The sequence below is a fragment of the Styela clava genome, unplaced genomic scaffold (assembly GCF_964204865.1).
Source record: "Styela clava unplaced genomic scaffold, kaStyClav1.hap1.2 HAP1_SCAFFOLD_37, whole genome shotgun sequence".
In the NCBI taxonomy this organism is placed as follows: Eukaryota; Metazoa; Chordata; class Ascidiacea; order Stolidobranchia; family Styelidae; genus Styela; species Styela clava.
Window position 1 is genome coordinate 49525 of NW_027556556.1, and position 20589 is coordinate 70113.

General features: G+C 30.0%; 3 non-coding genes across 3 annotated transcripts; all 3 read left to right on the forward strand.

Moving 5' to 3' along the window:
* Positions 1-10064: 10064 nt before the first annotated feature.
* Positions 10065-10147, forward strand: Trnay-gua (transfer RNA tyrosine (anticodon GUA)). The gene has a single exon. It is a non-coding gene; the product is annotated as a tRNA-Tyr (tRNA).
* An 86-nt stretch (positions 10148-10233) lies between these two features.
* Positions 10234-10304, forward strand: Trnag-ucc (transfer RNA glycine (anticodon UCC)). Its single transcript has one exon. It is a non-coding gene; the product is annotated as a tRNA-Gly (tRNA).
* A 6-nt stretch (positions 10305-10310) lies between these two features.
* Positions 10311-10383, forward strand: Trnai-uau (transfer RNA isoleucine (anticodon UAU)). The gene has a single exon. It is a non-coding gene; the product is annotated as a tRNA-Ile (tRNA).
* Positions 10384-20589: the final 10206 nt, after the last annotated feature.

Genomic DNA, 20589 nt, shown 5'->3' on the forward strand with positions numbered 1-20589 from the left:
GCGAACAATGCGAAGAAATCCGCGACTTTTTGGCCGATTTCGTAATTTGTTGGCCTTATTCTGTTTTTGACGAAGAAGAGCAAAAACAAATTGATTTTGACAATACCAATTTAAATTTTTTAGATAATTTTTTTGATTTGAACTATCCGGATTTTTTCGAAATCGTTTTGAATGGTTTAAAATTTGAATTTGCGGAAGTGTTGCGGGAAAATTTTACGGTGGATTATTTGGACGCGAAAGAATGGGACGAGTTGAGGCAATGAATTTTTGCAAGTTGTCGAATTGTTGCGGAAGAATGCCGAGCCAATCCAACGCCGAAATTTCAAAAATATTTAAAAGAAATTGAAGAGTTTACGAAAAGATGAGACAAGGAGGCAAAAAATGAATAAGTTACACCGTCAAAACCAAACGAAATTTTGCGATATCTTACAAAACAAGATTTTAAAGAATTGAGGGGGTGGAGAAGTAAAAAAGCGTTTCGATTATTTTTTAGGTTTAAAATCGATTTATTCCGACCATAAAAAAAATATATTTAAAAAATTAATTGATAAAAAAATTAAGCCGAACAGTTTAACACCTTCAACATTTGAAGCCTTTAAATTTGAAATATTGGCAATTTGTAAAGGATTAAGCGACGAAGCCAACACGTCAACCAAAAAGCGATTGGCAAAAAAAGACGTTGAAAATGCGAAAAAATTAATCGATTTTGTTTTAAGAATTAACGAAATTTTAGATTTTGAACCCGAAAAAATGGAGTTTGAACCGTTTAAAAGATAAAAAAAACAAAACAAATTAAATTAAAATATGATATAATTAATTAGGAGGCCAACGAGCCCAAAGGAGAAAAAAAATAATGACAAACAAAAAAAAGATTTGAGAACTTGACGAATTACAAGAATTTAAAAACGAATTCGAAAGCCTCGACAATCCCGACATTTGCGACATTGTCAGCGAAAACATGGCGGAACAATTGGGGAAAGAATTAGCCGAAAAATGGGAAAATTGAGAATTTGACGAATGCGACCCACACAATGAGAACGACCCGACGCCTGAAGAAATCGAAGAAATTACGCGAATTATTTTTTCGGCTTGTTACAGTTGCGCCGAAATCTTGGGAAATTCCGAAGCCGAGGCAACCAATGGGCGCGTAGCAATGGAATTTTGCGAGTGAAGGGAAGAGCTCGAAGAATTCGCGAAGAAATGGGACGACTAAAGGAGATCGAAAAAATGGAAAACATGGAAAACATTAGGCAACAAAAATTAAAATTGTTGCGAACATTAAAAAAAGATATTAAAGAATTATTTTTTTTTGAGATTATCGAGCGCGTCCGCGAATTAGTACCGCAAGAAGTGCGCAAAAAAAAAATAAACGATTTGAGCAATTCCAATTTGGATTTAATTTTAAATTGAATTTTTGCCGAATGCGACAGAAGACACGGCAACGCGAAACGCGAAGAGATCCGACAATTGGAATTTTTCGGCGAAGAGGGAGAAGATGAAGCCGATTTTTTGCGAGAAATGCGCGGAGAGCTTAGAGGCTTAAGAAATTGGGGCCAAAATGTTTTTGACAGCATAAAAAAATTAGAACGAAAAACAAAAAAGGAGTTAAAAAAAAATGGAAAATAACAAAACAGATTTTAGCAAATGAACGATAAAAACAAAAAAGGAAATTTTAGAAATGGAAAAAAACAAAAAAGACAAAAAAGAAAATTTTTTTGAGTTCAAAAGAAGGGGGCAAATCGATTTAATAATTTTTATTAAAGAATTTAAGGCCTTGAACGACTCCGAGGGTCACGATCTCCGCGAATTCGTCCGCGATTTCGTAATTGAAAAGCTCGAGGAGGGGGCCGAGGACCTCGAAAAGTTGGCGCGTTTCGACCTTTTCGCTGTAATTTTGGGAGGGTGTCGCGATTATGTTAACACGTTACGCGAAGAAATCGACCGATTAGCTGGGAAATCTGACCCGGAGGATTTGGACGAATCGGCGCACTTAATGAAATTATGCGCGAACGTCTTAAATTTCGTTTTTAGATGAGAGGCCGAAAATGTCGACGGAGACGACGAAGACACCGCCAACATTTAGACCCAGCACCAACCACCCGCGACAACAGAAAGGCCCGGATTTCCGGGCTTTTTTTGCGTATTTGGGCACTGTGAAAATTAGGCCCGAAAAAATAAAATACGTAATTTATCCCGGCGGAAAAAAAAACGGGCTTAATTTTACACCTTCGAAATTGAACAACGCAAAACAGGCCCGCAATTAAAAAAAACGACCTAAACCATTGAACGCAAAAAAAAAGGGCCTAAATTTAACAATCGAAAAAAACCAAAAAAATACTTGACAAAATAAAAAAAAGGTATAAAATAAATATAAGAAAAAGCAAAAAAAAAATTCACAAAAGGGAAAAAATGGCATTATTACAGGAAAAAACAAGCCAAAAAAAAATCAAAAAAAAATAAAAAAAACTATTGACAAATTAAAAAAAAGGTTTATAATATAATTAGAAAAGAAGAAACAGAAGAAACAAGAAAACGAGAAAACAAGAAAACGAGAAAACGAGAAAACGAGAAAACGAGAAAACGAGAAAACGAAAAAAGGAAGCCAAAAAATGAATAAATGAACCAAACCCCACACCCTCAACCTTCCGCCTCTGTTTGGCCACCTAATGGGTCGATTTTGAGGCTGTGGAGGGGTCGGAAATGACCAAATGAAAACACCGGAAAAAGTACCAAAAAAAGCTAAAAAGGGCCTAAAATGGCTTAAAAAGGGGCTTTTTGGGCGTTTTGGAGGCCTTAGCTTGGGGCTGTACTATGTGCGCGCGTGTGTGTGTGTCTATATGTATATATATTTATATAATAATAATAATAATAATAATAATAATAATAATAATAATAATAATAATAATAATAATAATAATAATAATAATAATAATAATAATAATAATAATAATAATAATAATAATAATAATAATAATAATAATAATAATAATAATAATAATAATAATAATAATAATAATAATAATAATAATAATAATAATAATAATAATAATAATAATAATAATAATAATAATAATAATAATAATAATAATAATAATAATAATAATAATAATAATAATAATAATAATAATAATAATAATAATAATAATAATAATAATAATAATAATTTTTTCCACACAATAATTTTTTGTGGTACAATATAATTATGAAAAATATGAACAAACATTTATTAATTTTTTTTGCCGTTAATTTTTTCGCTGTGGCAGAGGTGTTTTTATACATTCACAGCAATTATTATTTTATTTTGACAGAATTATTAATAAAGTATGGTACAATAATTTAAAAGGAGGTCGAAAAGACATGAAAGACAAAACTATAGGGTGATTGGCAGTAATTACGTACTTTGGAATATTGGGCTTTTGTATTTGAAACATATACGAGGGCTCAGGATTCAATACGACGTTGGACTACGTGCGATTTATTTTATCCGTGACGTGAATAGTGGCAATGTTTATTGGTATGTTCTTGATAGACGTTATTGATAATTTCTGACCAATAACTAGAAAAGAAGTATTTAATTTTTTAGGTGTGGTTATAGTGGCTATTTATCTTACGCATTTAAACATGTGTATAGTATTGGCATTAACAATAGATATTACTTCGGTTGATAATTTAGGTTTATTGTTTGTATTTAACCCAGCATTAGCATTTTTTACTGTAATTTGCCTGGATAACATAGGTTGATTTGGACATGAATAAACAAACACTAACCATATTGTTTAATCTGGTGTGGTTGTTGTTGCTTACAACTGTAATCGCACTCACTATTATATTTATATATATGGGCGTAATATATGTACTATATATTTATGGTATTACAGTATCGAATGTACGCGAGGTAGGTGATTGGTTGGGCCGTATTTTGTTAGGGCTTGCCGTCGTGATTCCGGTGGCTTTGTATTGAATTGAAAAATTAGAAACAAAAATAAAAAAAAGTATGTTATAATAAAAATATAGGAGAAAAGAAAAAAACAAAATGAATAAAACAGAATTAATAGAAAAATGAAGTCAGTTTTGAACTTCAAAGAAACATTTTAAAATAGAAAACAAATCGATAATTAACAAAGAAGGTTCATTATTATTTGTAAATTCAGGCGTTTCAGCGTTGAGACCTTATTTTTTAGGAGAAAAAACACCACCGCATTCACGACTTTTTAACGTACAAGATGTAATACGAACAAACGACATCTCTTTAATAGGTAAAACTAATCGACATTTAACGTTTTTTCGCATGTTAGGTAACTTTTCATTTAATGATTATCAAAAAAAAGAATCGTTAACGTGAGCATTAGAATTTTTAACATCGCCAAAATGATTGAATTTGGACATTCAAAAATTGTACATTACGTATTTGTTTTCGGACGATGAAACTAAACAAATATTGTTAAATATAGGTGTTGAAGAAGACCATTTGATTTCAGGAGATAAAACAACTAATTTTTGAGATTTAGGAGTTGGCCCATGTGGAACAAATGTTGAATTTTTTTATGATTTGGGACAGCAGTTAGATAAAGAAAACAAAGGAATTGATTTATTGAAAGAAAATATTGATAATGACAGATATTTAGAAATATGAAACGTTGTATTTTCTTATATGTTAAATGATGGTGAAGGTAATTATACTATGTCAAACAAAAAAAATATAGATACTGGAGCCGGATTGGAAAGATTGTTGATTGTTGTTAACAACTTTAAAACACCTTTCCAGTTGAAAGAATACACTGATATTGCTGACAAAATTGAAAAGAAAACTACAAATGATATCAATGTTAAAATTATTTGTGATCATGTATTAGCGATAAAATATTGTTTGAAAGACTTGATTAAAGAAAAATATATTGATTTCAAAAAACGTCACGGTTCGGTTGTACGACATTTAATTCGAAATGCTTCAATGCGTGGTTACTTCTTAAATTATCGAGGACCATTTTTATTTAAACTTTTCGAAAAAGAATATGATACAATAGTAATGAAAGAAGAAAAGGTTTTTTGAAAAATAATGACAACAAAAACAGTAAGTGATTTATTAAACATACAAAAAGGTTATGTTTTAAAAGGAGAAAAAATATTTGATTTGGTTACATCAAAAGGAGTACCTTTATTATTGATTAAATTAATAAGTAAGAAAAATAGTTTCAAATTAGACATGATTAAATTTAAAAAATTATGAGAAAAACATTTGATTATTTCAAAAGGAGGAAAAGAAAAATAATGTACAAAAAAGTAGAAAACTACGTGGATAACGTAATAAAAAAATACGAAAGTTTAAAGTTTTATAAACAATTGCTTATGTGAGCAATAATTCAAAAAATGAAGGAAAAAGATGGTGAAAACCAACCAGTAAAAAAAAAGACAGTAGAAGAATATATATATGAGATTGAAAATAGCATTGTCCCATGGGGTCTCGATTTAAACTTATTGAGAGAACATTTAGCGAATAGTAGCAGACTTTACGATGAATGTGAAGAAAGAATACAAAAAGAAATGGATATGCAAGAGCAGTATAAAAATATGATTATAGCATTTAAACATTGTATAGATAATTATGAAGATATTATCGCAACAAGAAGAGGACCTCCCTGAGAGTGAGGAAAAAAATAATGAAAGAAAAAAAATAATGTGATATAATAAAAATATAGAAATAAAGAAGAAAACAGATAAGATCACTTCTAAGGAGAAAAAAACCAATGGAAAATAATATAACAAAACAAATCGAATTGATGAATTCGAAAATCGAAGCGCTCATCAAAAATCAAAATGACATGGCAAAGCTTCAAGGTAGAATTATAGAATTTATAAAACCAAACAAAGGAGGACAGAAATAATGACAGAAAATGAAACTATTATTCAATTATTGAAAAATTTTGAAAAGATGATTAAAGCAAATCATGAAGACATTAAAAAGTTAGGTGAATGCCTTAATCATAATTCAGAAAGTAGTATTGAACAAGAAAAAGATATTAAAAAATTATTTGAAAAAACAAAACAATTGACAAAGTTAATTGAAAATAAAGGAGGAAAAAATAATGACAAAAAATAAAGAAACAACACTAAAACACAACGCGGATCATATTTGAGAATGACAATTGACAAAAGAACAAGTGGCTTTCATCAAAAAAGGTGTTCCACTTTACGATTCTAAAAAAAAATATAAAAAATTAGATATGTTTATATACAACAATAAATTATATGTTGTTAGATTATATAGCTTACACAAAACAGGTGTTTATATGTCAGCCACACCACTATTAACAAACGGTAACTGTATTATAAAAAATAAAGATGAAGATTTTTATGAATTGAATGGATATGCTAATTTATTACCTAAACCTTTTAACTTAAAAGACGCATACTTGAGTTTAAAATACATTAATAGCGTGTGAGAAAGCTGTACTAGTACAGTAAGGGATGATGATAAATACACGTATGAACATAACAAATGATGAAACAAAAATGAAAAATATAGATTTCCCAATTTACCGGCTTTTAAGACCATGAAGAGATTAATTCAAATGGCGGTACCTCACCCAACAAGTAGCGGTGCAATTACAGAAGAACGATTATTAGAGGTTGAAAAAAAAATAGATTATATTATTAAATATCTAAAAGGAGGAAAAGAATAATGTCAAATTTTTCGGATGGAAATGGAAAATATAAAAAAATATCTTACGACGAATTAAAACAATTAGAAAAAAAAATGGAAAATACACTTATTAGTGCTGTTGAAAAAATGAATTGTGGTATGGTTTATTGTGATTGAATGAGCTGGGATGAGTCACCACATGAACCTTTGAGAGGTCGTTTTGTCGTCACTATTGAGTCTATGGGTCATAGATTTGACTTTGTAAACTTTAATATTCATATTTTAGAAAAAAAACCTAGACGATGATATCATTTAGAAGATAGTGATAATAACAAAATCGAAGTTTATTTAATACTTGAGGATTTTGAAAAATTAGATGATTATCTTGAAGAATTTAAAAAAACTATTAGAAAAGAAATGAGTTCAATTATACTAGCTAAAAATTGAAATAGATTATATAGTTATGATTTTGAAAATATTCGTATGAAAAAAGTTTGAAAAATTTCACAAAAATATTTTAACAAAGACTATAATGAAGCCGATGAATCAACAAATAATTACCCATCTTACATGAAAAATAAAGTTTCACGTAGCGCTTTCAATAGATGTCGAAAAAATCTTGTTAACTTAGCAAAAACAAAACTTTCAACTTGAAAAAAAGGCGATAATCCCAAAATATTTATTGGTGTATATGCTGTTCTTGATTGAGAAAAAGAAAACGTTGAAAAAATAAAGACAATTAATAGAATTAGAAAAGAAATAGCTAATCAAAAATTCACGAAAAAAAGAGGATCGTATAAATATAAAGGAGAAGAATAATGAAATATATGACAAAAAAACAAGTAGAAAAATTTAATTCAAAAATGAATCAGAGAAATTTGAAGTTTCATGATTATTTTGAAAAAATCAGTAAGGAAATTACAAAAAAACATCGAAAATGAATATACACAAACACCAGTTGAGATGATAACGACAGTAAAAGAGTTGTGTTCTTCATGAATTTCGAACAACGTAAAGACGAGGATAAATCATTTGACCTTAAGGTTATGGTAAGTTGCGACACTAAAAAACTATGCCGGTTGAATGTTGTTTTCGCTGAATGACGAGAAGACATGCCTGAAAAAAAGTTTGATAAAGAATTTGGATATGATTTTCTACATCAAATGATATTTAAGGACATGCTCAAAAAGTTTGAAAAGGAAATTACAAAACAAGAAAAAAAAAGATAAAAAAAAGATGCAAAAAGGAAACACAATTTATTTTTTTTACCATGTATATTATTGTGAAGAGGCAGTGACAACTAGCTTAAGCGACAATTTCCTTTCCTTTATCTTTTTATTTTCAAAGTCACTGTTTCATTCACCTTAACCGGTCATATTACGGCCGGTTTTATGACGAGGTCTTGGTAAACGTCAAGGCTTCGTCTCTCTGCCAGCAAACAAAAAAAATAAAAAAAAAAGGAACACAGGAGGAAAAAAAACAATGTTCAAACAAGAGTTATTGAATAAAGGGCTCATTATTTCAATCGAAGGAATCATGAGAGCAGGAAAGACGACAAAGTTAAAAAAGCTTATCGCAGAATGAGGTATTGAAGAACCACAAATTTTTCAATTAGAAGGAACAACAAGAGAAACACGTCAAATTAGACCAGTTATCACTTTTCGTGATCATATCGATTTGACAAATAAAATTGAAGATGCCATAGCTAAAGGACACAATGTTCTATTTTTTGATGAATTTCACTTTTATCCATATGAGTTTCTACAACAAATTCCAAACTTACAACGCCGTCGTATTACTCTTGTATTTTGTCTATTGACATTATATAAGACAGATCCACGATATTTTTTTCAAGAATACGTTGGAAGATTTGCTGACGTTCGTTACCAATTAGACGAAGCTCGTTGTTTCGAATGCGATGAAAAAGCATATTCTAATTACATTTTACACAACGACAGTAATAATTTGGTTGGAGACGCTGATAAATATCAAGTATTATGTATTAAACATTATATAGAAAAGACTAAATATAAATAAAACTATGAAAAATAAAAAACAAATAAATCAATTAACATACGAGGAAAGAATGTTTTACTACACACACAAACATAAAGGAATAACAAGTAAACAAGTGTGAGTTAACTACTGAGACTCGAAAGATACCAAATCGGGAATATTAACTACTTTTGAGGAACATTTTTCGGTTTATTGATGATTCTTGAATAGAATGAAGAAAGCAGGAGCCAAATGATACATGAATAAAGAAGGTTGTCCTGTGTTTTACAATATTAAATCACTTAATATATACAATAAATGCTTTGATCCAAAATCAGCATTAGTGAGTGCTTCTATTTTGGCGAAAAAGATTATCGAAACAGGAGAAGAATTTGGATATTTAAAGTTTCTTGAAAAGTTCAAATACGAAATCAGTATATTTAAAAACACAACTATATATCTTCAAGAAAAAGATATAAAAGCTATTTGTCAAAAATTAGAAATCAAGAAACACAATTTGTGAAAACTAAATGAAGAACAAATCGAACTATGTAAAGACATTAAATTTCAAAGTCCTTTTTTTAAAAAACATAGATTAACTAAATGATCGCTATATCGAATAAAAAGAATGCGATTTAGTACAATAGAGGTTGACAACTTATACTTAGACAACAAATATAAAAAAAGTACGAAAACACATACTAAAATTAAAGATATTATCGAAGAATATGTTATCGAGAATGACATTAAAATTAAAAAAGATAAAACAAATCATCTTTTATTGTCTGTTTTTCGTAAATTGTGAATTTGAAACGATTACATTTTTTCGCTCGATGAAACACCTAAAAACATTAAAGATAAAGGTTTTGAGGTTGTTGGTAAACACTATAACATTTATGGAGAGAATAAAATATTCACCAGTAGATGACCAGCATTGCATCGTTTCGCAAGAGTTTATAGGAAACTCGAACCTAAAACAACAATAGAAAAGAAAGAAACATTTTTACAATATTTAAAAAGAAAATTATTTGGAGGAGGAAAAGTGTAGTATAATATATTCGGGGATGTATAGGTTCGATTGGCGTAGTTTCTTTTTTTAACAAATGCAAAAACAACTACAAACAACCTTTCAATGTTGATGAATGAATCCTCATTGGTATCTAATAACACGTTTCAGTTTTCACCGTCATATTAGAGAATATAATAACAAAAAAACCCCTTAATTGTCAGTTGCGGGACAATTTCGTAAATAGCAACTAAGTTTCGTTTGAATGATCATATAAAGCGAAATTAAACAATCATGATCAAATTGCGTCAAGAAGTGGGTGCAAATCCCGCCATCTCCACCATTTGGATCTGTGGTGTAATGGATGACATGCCTCTCTGTCTAAGAGGAGATAGCGAGTTCGATTCTCGTCAGGTCCGCCACGGAGGAGTAGCGAAGTGGTTAAACGCGTCTGACTGTAAATCAGATTCTTTTTAGATACGGGAGTTCGAATCTCTCCTCCTCCACCATTTGCTGGTTTAGCTTAATGTGGCAAAGCACCCGTCTTGTAAACGGACGAGTACAGGTTCGAGGCCTGTAACCAGCACCATTAGCAGATGTAGTTTAATGGTAGAACTTCAGATTTCCAATCTGACTATGGAGGTTCGATTCCTCTCATCTGCTCCATATAGAGCCATAGCTTAGTGGTTATAGCGCTCGCTTTATAAGCGTGAGGTCTTGGGTTCGATCCCCAATGGCTCTACCATCGGAAAGTAGCTTAGATGGAAAAGCACTCGGTTTGGGTCCGAGAGATCATAGGTTCAAGTCCTCTCTTTCCGACCATTTAGCCCACGTAGCTCAATTGATTAGAGTAAGGGTGTTCTAAGCCCTAGGTTGGAGGTTTGAATCCTCCCGTGGGTACCATATAAGGAAAGGAGGAAAAAAAATATGGAAAATAGAATAGATAAAATTAAACGAATGTTTGCTGTTGACGATGAAGTGTCACGTTGCGAATCAAAATTGCGAGCCGATCTCAAATCAAAAAAAGTTGATGTACAACGACTTATGACAGCACATTTGGATATTAATTCGATCCCTAAAGACATTACAAAAAAACAACAGGCGCGTCGAAAAAAAGTGTACAAAAGTATAAATAGCATGATAAAATATTACATAAAGGAATTAAATAAAATAGGAGGTCAAAAATAATGACAAATAGAGAAAATAGATTAGAAAAATTAAGAGAAATATTACGTAGTATGGTAGATAGTAATAACCCAAAAAGAAAACCAATGAGTTTCAGAAAAAAACACGCGGGTCCAATCGCTACGGATGTTTAGGAGGAAAAGAATAATAATGACAAATAAAGAAAATAGAAAATTGTTTTGAGACAAATATAAAAAATTTCAATCACATCAAGATTTGTGAGTATATAGTGATTTAACGGATAGAATAATGTTTGGTCCAAACATTAAAGATGCTAGTATTGAAAAAAGAATATTGGATGTAATATGAGATAATTCAAAAATTGAAGATTTAAATGATAACGATTTTCATAAATTAAAAGAAGAAGTTCTAATCGATATTTCTGAAATGATTAAATGTAATGATAAAATTTTAAATTCACAATTAAAATTTTTAAACAGACAAAAAGATACTTTGAAGTCATTAATATTTTTTAAAAAACAACAATGAGGAGAATATAGATTTTATTTAGAAGAAATAATAACAAATGTAAACAAACAAAATCATTCTTTCAAAGATAAACATGTATATCTTAACTATATAATTAATAATTCGAATAGTGATAATGTTACTTTTCGATATACTATAGGTTTGGATAATAAAAAAAAACATGGTATTTGAGAATTTGATATAACTATTTATCCCGCGAGTGGACAGTTAAACGTAGAACATAATGGTTACAATATGAGAGTTTCTGGACCATATTATAATGTGTTTAAAGAAAAAACAGATATTATTAATCGAATTAATGAAGCAATAACGGCATATATAAGCCATAATAAAATAGGAGGTCAAAAATAATGACAAAAAATAAACAAACAAAAGAAGTTTTAAGCTTCTTACAAAAAAACAGGTTAGACAGTATCGTTTTAGGAGTTGGCGCATTAAGTTTAATTGGTGCCATCACTGGAATTGTGTTACATAGTATCACATTGAGCAAAAGCGTACCCACAAAAGTAACAATCTATGATGAATTAGTAATTAAACGAGACGCAGATTTTGAAGCTCAAAAAACAGCATCTATTACTAAATATGGAATAATTGAAGATGCTACTATAGAAATTACAACCAAGTTAAAATATGAAATTGGAATTGGAAAAAAAACACCCATTACATTTAAAGAATTATTAGCGGAATCAATCAAACAAGATTATAAATTAAATAGTCAATTTTTCATTGAAGCATTAGACGAAAAAATCATACTTATTGAAAAAGCTATTGCTAATAAAACAAAGGAAATTGAAGATAGAGGATGACTAAGAAAATCATATAGAGAAGATTCTGTAGCTTCCGATGAAAGTACCGCTGATGTAATGGAAAAACAAGACTTAACACCTTTAAGAGAAAAAGAAACAGACGCCGAATTTGAATTGAAAGTATTAAAATCAACACTAAAAAAATATGAATCAGCTAAAGAAAAATGAGGATCATATGGGTTAAATTTTCCTAACAATGATATTAAAGAAGACGCAATTAAAGAATTGTCAGAACCATATAAAACATTTGATAAAGCGTTATTGCTTTCAGAAAATGATACACAATACGGATATCACGCAGATCGTGTAGTAAATAATAGCATTGGGCTTGGATTAGCAGGTGTTGCTTTCATCGTTTTAAGCTTAGTTTTAACAAGCACAGCATTTAAATTGTGAAAAAAATTAAGAGGAGGAACAAAAAAATAATGAATAAAATATTTGAACCAAATAATAAAGATATACTCAACAACATTTATGAATGCGATTATTGTACCATTCACTGCCTAGACGAATCATCACATCTATTATTTACACCATGTTTTGAGCATAAATATATTGGTTTAGAACTAATTAATGATGTTTTAAACCTTGGTGCTTTGTGTACTGACGCAGAAGCCATTGCTAAAATATTCAAAATCTCGCTAAAAGAAGCGTATGAAAAAGTAAGAGAGATAAACGCAATTAAAAAAGGATATATCACAAAATAAATGAATCATTGAGACAAATTAGAACATGAAAAATATTTCTACAAGGAGAGAAAAAGTGAAATATATTTTTCCTACAGATTTTTTGATGGGAACGAAAATTCAGAATATAGAATAATCGAAGACACGATAATATATAAAATATATACTAAAAAAATAAATGTTAAAGGTCTCAAAAGTTTATTTAAAAAATATAGCGAGTTGGATATCAAAATAAGAGAAACATATATAGATACTTCACAACATATATTATTAGAAGATATAGAAGAATCAATTAGTTATATTTTACATTGTGAAATGATGAAGCGATTATTGAGTTTTCATATTATCAAACTAGAAGAATTGCAAAATGATAAATAATAAAACGTTAAAAAAATTTTGAAACTTAGAAGACATTTTATTTAAATTGGCACCACACGCTAAAACAATAGTGGTGAGTCCAAAACTTGATGGGGTGGGAGCATTTTATGATGCTTCTACCAATAAGTTAATTGTTTGCCGTTCTTGATCAGAAATAACAACTTTTTCCATAGAAGGAATATTGGAAGTCGGCTGGGGCGAACTTGTTATGAAAAAAGAAAATGGGACACGAAGAGACGTTGTTGGTCTTCTTAATAGGAAGCAAAAAGTGGAACGACATAATTTAATTGATTTCATTAATTATAAAAATGTTGAAAAAACAATAAAAATTGATGAGTTAAATGATTACATCGAACAACAAAAACAAATTGATTATCCTATTGACGGTATTATTATCGAGCGTAAATACGCGTTCAAATTACCAGGACCGACGGCGTGTGCAACAATCAAAAAAATAACTACACAATTTGGAAAAAAAACTGGTAAAATAAGTTATATAGCATGATTAAACCACCCTGTTAAGTTGAATGAAATTTTCGCTAAGAAAGTTAATTTATCAACAAATAAACAAGGATACAAGGTTGGAGACCACATTGTTATTGAACTGAAAGGACAAGCAGTACCAATAGTGATACGAAAGGAGAACATGTAAAAAATGAAAAAAGGAAAATTTATTGTTGTCGAAGGAATTGATTATTCTGGTAAAACAACATATATTAAAAAATTAAAAAAAGAATTAAAAAAAGAAGGATTGAAAGTACTTACAACATGCGAACCAAAAGGTATAAAATTTGGACGCATTATGGCAAATAAAATCTTTTTCAATGATAAACTAGATATTAGTTCACGAACTAAAGCAGTTTTGTTTATCGGAATTGGATGAGAATTATTTATGAAATATATCAAACCACAATTGAAAAAATACGATGTTGTTATTTGTGATCGATACATTTTTAGTACTTATGCTTATCAAGTTTTCGGTGGAGACAAAACAATTAATGAACACGAATTATTAGGATTATATAACGAAACTATTTTAGATGATTATTTCCCTGATGAAATTCATTTTCTCGATTGTCCTACGACTGAAATAATGCGTCGAGCAACAATTCGAAAACCAACAAACAATTACGACGAAAAATGCCTTGATAAAAAGTACGTTAATCTAATACGTTCTGCGTTTCGAAAAACATTCGATTTTTTCAACGCTAAAGGTGGTTACGCCGTTAAACAACAAATAGAAAAAGTTACAATATATAGGAAAACAACCCAAGATAAGGAGCTTTGAGGAGAAATATGAAAAAAAGTAATATAATTAAATGAAACCGAAATGATGATCGGAAATGATTTGATTTCGAAGAAGACGCAGTACGTTTCGAAACTGGATTAATGTTTGGTGTTTTCGGAGCAATGAAAACCGGAAAAACCACAAATGTCAAGAAATGACTGGATAGTTTTCTAAAACCTGATGAAATACTATATGTAGTACCGGAAGAATCAATTCGACCAACAGACAATTACGATAAATACAATGTGTGTAAATTAAGTACATCATTATTAAGCCACGAAGAGTTTTCAAAAATTGAAAAAAATTGTTTCTTGTGGGATATGGGACAATCATTATCGGTTTCAAATAAATCTTTATTTTTCGAATTTGGAAGCGAATACGATTGAATCACGAAATTCATTAAAAAACCCAAAAATATAAAAATGGTTGTGTTTGAAGAATTAGGTTTTTTCAACCATTTAATGGATGACGTGTTAATGATTTTTCGTTTTTTACTTTCGAGAGGAGTATCAATTACATATATTATGATTAACAAATATAGCTGTATTTTTCGAGATGAAACAGCAATTATTGATTTTTTAAAAGAAAGAAGTCATTATTTCACTGACATTCCGTACAATAAATGTAAATGTGGAAACAATCTTGATGCTGAACACACGGAAGATAAAAACCTCGAAAATACAGAATTAAAAACACCTGAAAGTTTTACAGGTAGAAAAAGATACAATTTATATTGTTATCAGTGTATAATAAATAAAAGAACGGAGAACAAAAAAAATGCTTAATATAAAAAAACCGATAAACTGAAAAAAAACAATATTGAAGGTAGTATTGGCTATTAATTATTTAGCCTTATTATTTACGACAATGTCAATAGTAATATGTGCGATTAGTGACGTAGAATGAAGTGTCATCGGAGACATGAGTGGAGATAATAATGCGGTGTATTTTTATTACCTTCTTGGTTTTCCAATGGGGGCGTTTGCTTTCCTGGCAACAAACATTTCGTTTTTCTTTTCAGGATTAAACATTGAACGAAAATGAAAAGATTTGAAATCATTTAGCCTTGTACAATCAGGTTTTATATTTACAGTTAGTGGATTGATTCCACTTTACACAGCATGAGTAGGATATTTTTTATCACTAAAAACAACTGGTTTTATCATTTGTGGTATAATTATATTATTGCTATTCATCGCACAAATTATTTTAGGATATTATTTTATAGTTAGAACAAATAAAGGAGGACCAAAAAATGGCCAAAAATAACAAAAACATAGGAGAAAAAACAATGAAAACACAAAAAGAAAATGCTATTGATTTAGCACAATTTGAATATGACAGATTACAATTAATGTCAAAAATTGAATCACTTGGAAAAAAATTAAAAGCTGAATTCAAAAAAAACAAGAAAGACAAAGAAGCAAGTATTAAATTTAGAGCACTGCATGAAGATATTTTACAAACATCTTTTGATTATTCAAAATTATCAGCAGTTGTAGAACATCACACTAAAAAATACATGGAAGAAAAAGAAAAAGCAGAACAAGCAAAATACAAAGCAAATAATAAAAAATAAGGAGAAAAAAATGGAAACAAATAAAACACTAATGTTAAAGAAAAATAAAGAAGTATTAGAAGTAATTTCAGCTCAAGATTTGGTCGTTTTAGACGGTTTTATCACAGCAAAAAAAGAAGAAGCGTGTATTAAAGAAAAAGTTAAATTACACAAAGAAGCAATGATTAATTACATGTCACAAAACGAAGTGACTAAAATTATCGGAAAAGATAACTCTTTTTCAGTAACGATGAAACAACCAGTTTCTATGCGAAAAATTAATTATGTTAAGGTAGTTAAAGATATCGAACTAGAATTTGGCATCCCACCAGCTAAGTTGGAAAAAATTATCAACAAACATACAAAAATCACAGAAGCAAAACAAACCATTATGGCCAAAATAAACGTGCCAAAACAATAAGGAGAAAAAAAATGGAAACAAACAACACAACAACAAACACAACAACAAACACTGCAAACACTGCAAACCCAACAACAAACACTGCAAACCCTGCAACAAAAAAAACTGAAGTACAATACGCACCTGATTTTAAATTGCAAAACACAACAACAACTACGCCAGAATCTGTAAAAGATAATGTGGTAGTTAATGAACCTGCAAAAAAAGAAAGTGGAGTGGAATTTGTCACTGCGGGAGAAAAAAAACGAGCATTCGAAAGAGCACAAATGGTAATCGGATCAGTCATCAAAGCGACGCACGGGATTATTCAAAATAGTAAAAACGCTAAATTGAATGGAGATTCATACATTCGACTACAAATCATCGCATATTCAATCGAAAAGCAAAAATACATCAAAATTTTTATTAGCATTATTAGACAATTTTTCGATGAAAAAGATGTTTTCGATTTTGCTGTAAAACTAATCAAAGAAGACAAAATGAATGGTGTATATCTTAAAGTTAGAGGATTAACTTATCGTCAACCTTTCTTAATGCAAGATATGGAAAAAAAGACACCTTACTTAAATGAAGACGGAACTTTGAGAAAATGAAACAAAATTTCAATGGCACCAAAATTCCAAAACTCATTAGTCTTTTTAGCTGATAAATTCGGTGAATGAAAAGAACGTGATGAAGCAATTGCTCCATTAACTCGAAATAGCTACAACTCAATCGTATATGACAAACCCGAAATCAATTCAAAAAAAATTGAAGTTAAAGGAGACGCTTCGGGTTGAGACGCGAGCTAGACCTCATCCCCAATACACAATCGGAAAAAACAAAAGTGGTCAAAAAGCTATTCAATAATAGTAATTTTAACTACAGTGAACATCGATTATTGGTTCCAGACTGACCACCAAGTTTTTTTCTCAACAATTGTGGGTTGAAAGACGGAAAAGTTGCCTTTATATGTATGTATATAAGGGCAACGCTCCCTATTTTTCACATTGATTCTATTGGACTTTATTTATTTTATAAAGAAAAATGAATCAAATGAGACGATTTTGATTTGTTAGAGTTTTTCACAAAAAAAAGTATTGGACATATCAACTTGATCAAAAACGTTCGAGAAGATTTTCCACAATATTTTAGTACGGACAGAGATAGCAGTTTTGAATATCAAAAAAAAATGGCAGGATTCATTCAAAACAGAAAAGGGTTTTTTTTCGCCAACAAAGGATTATACCGAGTTGCCGACAACGGAATTACCGAATGAGAATTACCTGACATGATATTAAAAAATAAAGAGGAGATGACAGAGGAACACAAAAAACCATGATTTATACCAAATGAGACTTTTTTCGATTATGAACTTTTTACTAAATATTTAAATAACGAAATTGATTTCCGCAATGATAAAGAATACGAATTTGTTGCGGATTTCGCTAAAAAAGACGAAGAATTAACAAAGACATTATTCACAATATTAGCTAAGGTCAATCTCTACAGAGCAAAAATGGGAAGTATAGTAGTAATTAATGGTGGAGGAAACAATGGTAAATCTGAGTTTTTACGACTAATAAAAAAAACAAACGAAGACGGCATTCAAAACGAAGCATCGATCAAAATGCTAGATGCCGGACATAAAATGATATATACAACTCTAATTAACCGAGTTGCTGTTTTATTCGACGAGGAGTACAAATTAAATAAAAGCAGAATAGCATTGTTGAAGGATTTTACAGACAAAAATTGCGTTAAATCTTTCGAAGAAAAATACAAAACAAGCTTTTCAAAAGTAATTCCTCCTCAAAATTATATTTTTTCGACTAATGAAGTATATCATATCAATTCTGAAATTAATGGGCGAGAGGCTTTACGAAGACGTTTTTGCTTTATAGAACTAAAAAACAATTTTGGTAAGTACAAGGCAAGACATGATCCAGAGTCGATTATGTACAACAAGAAAAGTTTGACAAAGATTATGACAATCGCATTTTATTATTTTGTGAAATCGAAATGTAAAATATATCAAACAAAAGAAATGAAAGAATTGTACGCAAAAAGAACAAGACCAAAATTAGAACAATTTTTGGACAATTTATTTGAAGAAGTTATCGATATAACCTTGGAAAAAAATGGTAAAATAATATACGAAGAATACAAGTCTTTTTGTAAAGATAATAGATGAGAAAATGAAGGAAAAATTCGTTTTAACAAATTACTTGAGAATACTGATTTTGATACTTACGATGTTGAAAAAGTAAGATTAAAAAGAGAAAATGAATTTTCAGGTAAAATGGTTAACGGGTGATGATTTATAATTAGCAAAAAATATAAGGAAGGAAACATAAAATAATGAAAAAATTAATTATCGATACAGAATTATACAAAGGCAAAAATTTTGAAGAATGGTATTTTATTGTGGGGGAAATGGACGTTGATACGAAAGAAATTACGATTCGAGAGTTTAGTAATCACGATGCAGGTATAAAAAAATACATGCCAAATTGTGACAAAATAATTGGATTCAATTTCTTTCGATATGACGTTTTAATGATAACCTACTTCAACAACGGAAATAACTTAAATGAATACAACGGTTATATTATTAATAATGGTTATAAACAAGTGGCGAAGTTTTACAAGAAAAATAATACTTTTTATTCATGACTTTACGCTTATGAGTGACCACAGATTTACGATTTGGCGGATAACCAATTTGATTTATATAAGTCGATTGGACCGTCATTAAAAAATAAATACTTCAAAGAATTTGGAGAAGATATTTGAAAGGGCGAAAAAGGTGATAAGAGACAATTCGAAGAATGAGATTATTACAAAAACAACAAAGAAAAATGTATTGCGTATTTGAAAAATGACTTGGAAGCTACATACAAATTATACAAAAACCACGACAGACACCCGTATTTAAACATTAAACAATTGATGACAAATCAAAGTTTGTTGGCTGTTCGTAAATTGGATTGAGCTCTTTTCAATAAAAAAATTACATACGTTTTACCATATTTGTTTAAATTCAATCCAGAAACAATTGTGATCGATCCGTATACGATTATGAATTTCGGGATAAGCAAGGACAATCCTGAGTTTTGAAATCACATTAAAGAAAATGATTTTAACCCAATAAACCTACCAGCGCACAACAAGAATTGTCTTAATAACGGAAATAATTACAACGGAGGGGTTCACAATGTCGTTTTTAGAAAGTTTTTTAAGGCTAGCGAAACAGAAGGTAAAATTTATTCGATGGATTTCACAAGTCTTTACCCAAACATTTTGGTACTTGGACAGCAGTCTAAATTGTTTAAATTGTTTACTGAAGCTAGTTTTAACCGATATTGCGAATTAAAACATCAAACAACAGTTCTTAAATACGGAACAAAAGAGGACAAGGTCAAACGTGAAGCGATGAAACTATTGTTGAATTCGACGTTTGGTTTTCTTCCCTATTTTTTCAAAAAGAACTCTTTGAACAACGAGGCTGGATTTGCCACGCAAAACTGAATTTGCAGACAAGGACGAGTTTTAATCTGATTGTTAATAAGCAATATTTTATTGCAGGATCCCGAGGCTGTAATAATCAACATTAATACGGACGGTGTTTTCGTTCAAAGTAAAAAAGATTTGACAGGTGTACCTAAAAAAGTAATGGATAAAAGTGGTTTCGAAGTAACTATTTCAGAACTAGATTGATTTTTAAGTCGAGATGTGAACAACCACTGCTATAAAATTAAGGAAACGAAAAAGATAGTGGCAAAAGGAATATACAAACCATCAAAACAAAGTGCGTTGTTGGTTAATAACAAAAAATTATCATTGTACCCATATGAAGAAAGATTGTCGTGATTGAAATTATTTGAGGAAGATCGAATGAAAGAATTACCGCATGAATTCGTTGGATTTGCTTTTGAAGAGAGTTATCGAAAAAAGTTATTTGAAGACAATATGGATATGGTTGAAAAAATCAAAAGGCTCGGAATCGAATTAGATAAAATACAATGAACACTATCGTATGTTGGTGAAAATAATAATTCCGAACGTTTTGTTATCAATAGGAAAAAGGAATATGCCGTAGACACACAAAAAATTAGTTTGGTAGATATGGTTAACCCTTTCACTTCTGGAAACAAC